Genomic DNA, 2,523 nt, shown 5'->3' on the forward strand with positions numbered 1-2,523 from the left:
GGTTATCACTGCTATATGAAGTTAGCCTCAGCTATTTTTCCATTGAGCTACTCCTGTCTTTGTTTTTTCAGGCTTCTCATATGTGGCAGCTTCCAAGTGCAGAATTCCAAAAAGCTGAAATTGTCTTCAATCCTCCCAACATTGGCACAGACTATAAGGAATTGAGAATGCCAATAATTCTAGGGAAACAGATGGACATTTTAAATCACAAACATTTACGCACAACCCAAATGCTACAGTTTGGGACAAAATATGGAAATAGATCTTGGCCCTTCTTTGTGTCCTTCTATCTTAATGAGGGAACCTGCCAAGACCATGGGAGAAGGGAGGGAGGGAGAAAGGATCCTTTAGGTTGAAAGATGAAAAAAAAAAAAAAAAAACTGGCAGAATTGGGTCACCTGTGAAATGAAAAGTTTCAGTGTTTCCAAGGTTTGCAAAATGGATCTGAGTTGACACAACCCTCATTTTGACTGTGTAAGATGTCATAAAATTACTTCTGGACCACCTATAGAGTGTTTTCGTTTGAAAGGGGGTGGTGAGATCATTTCCCAAACCATACACACAAAAATGTTAGAACTGAAGGGCACTTTATCAAAATTTAATCCAACAGCCCAAAAATTCAAAGCAGAAAATAGGACAATGTGATTGACAGATATTAAGGAACAGAAAAGAAAGTGGAGACCTGGAAGTCAAGAGAAGATTTAAAAACAAGTCATCCTGAATTCAGAAGTTGTAAGATGAAGATTTGGAAAATAATTTTTTGTTTGTTTTTTAAAGGCAAGTGTTGGGACTTCCCTGTGGTCCAGTAGTTAAGACTCTGCTTCCAAATGCAGAGGGCATGGGCTTGATTCCTGGCAAAGGAGCTAAGATCTCACATGCCGAGTGGCATGGCCGAAAAAACAAAGAAGCATCACATCAGTTTACATCAGTTATTAAAAGTGGTTCAGAATTTCAGTTCAGTTCAGCTCAGTCGCTTAGTCATGTCCGACTCTTTGCAACCCCATGGACTGCAGCATGCCAGGCTTCCTGTCCTTCACCAACTCCCAGAGCTTACTCAAACTCATGTCCATTGAACCAGTGATGCCATCCAACCGTCTCATCCTCTGCTGTCCCCTTCTTGTCCTGCCTTCAATCTTACCCAGCCTCTGGGTCTTTTCAGATGATTCAGTTCTTTGCATCAGGTGGCCAAAGTATTGGAGTTTCATTTTCAGCATCAGTCCTTCCGATGAATATTCAGGACTGATTTCCTTTAGGATGGACTGTTTGGATCTCCTTGCAGTCCAAGGGACTCTCAAGAGTCTTCTCTAACACCACAGTTCAAAGGCATCAATTCAGAATTTCAAGTAGTTGTTAAAGCAATACTCTGTAGGAAAGAATTGGAAATATCTGTATTACACATTTGATCCAGTTATATTTTAGATACTTTCTCTGGAATGTCATAGGAAGGTACTAAAGATGTCATTTTGATGATTTAGCTTTGCTATTAATATATAAATTTAATAATCTAGGTATTTATATTATTTTAGCATTCTTCTGAATTGGAAAATGTGTTTCTTGAGTAATTACCATGATATGTTTAAGTATTTTCACATTCACTGAATTGTAAGGAGATGAAGTATCAAAGGTGTAATAACCAACATCTCTGGTCTGGAATACTTCTATAAATACAGCAGTTTAGAACTGAGGGAGTTCCTTGAGTCTTGTGGTCTTCAAGTCCTTTTGTACAGATAAAGTAGATTTCCTTTGTTTTTTTCCTTTAAGGCCAATAAATCATTCTATTTAATTTTTGTCATTTTTTTGTCTGTAAAAAAGTTATTAAGTGTTCATCTGTTTCCGTTATCACAATCAGAACACAGCGACCAGAAGTTATCTGGCGACCTCCTGGTATACAACCCTTAGAGGTAGACATCATTCCTGACATAAAACTGTAACTCAGAGATCCTAAGGGAACTAAAACCATATCGGTAAAGCAAGTGTGGACACATATGAGATAGAGAAAAATTCAAGGATAGTGATATGATCTCTGTGCTTCAAAAAACCCTATTTAGTAGCTTTAGGAGAGTGGGTCCCAAGATTTCTGTCCCTCCACTGATTGTGTTAGTTGTCCCAAATGCACTGGTTGTGTTAGTTGTGTGTGTTATCCCAAACGCACTGGTTGTGCATTTGTTAAAAATATTGCTCCCTGAACCCTGCCCTTGGACTGAATCAGAATCCCCTGAGATGGAACCTGGAAATCTACATTTTTAAAACAAGCACTGCAGTCCTCTTGGAAACCACGTGAGGAATTCACAAGGAGGACAGGTCCCCGCCCCTCGTTCCCTCCTCTTTTGGCTCGCCTAGCTCAGGCCCTGCCTTCCGCCCCCGCCCGCCTCGCCCAAGGCCCCGCCCAAGGCCCCGTCCGCCCCGCCCAGGCCCCGCCCCCTGTCCCTTCTTCTCTCCGGGCCTCGGGCGACCCTTCCCGTGATGCCCCGCGCCCAGCCGCCGCGGTTGCTAGGTAACGCGCGGTCTCCCAGCCACCCAGCC

This window comes from Bos taurus, chromosome 17 (assembly GCF_002263795.3).
Source record: "Bos taurus isolate L1 Dominette 01449 registration number 42190680 breed Hereford chromosome 17, ARS-UCD2.0, whole genome shotgun sequence".
NCBI classification, from domain to species: domain Eukaryota; kingdom Metazoa; phylum Chordata; class Mammalia; order Artiodactyla; family Bovidae; genus Bos; species Bos taurus.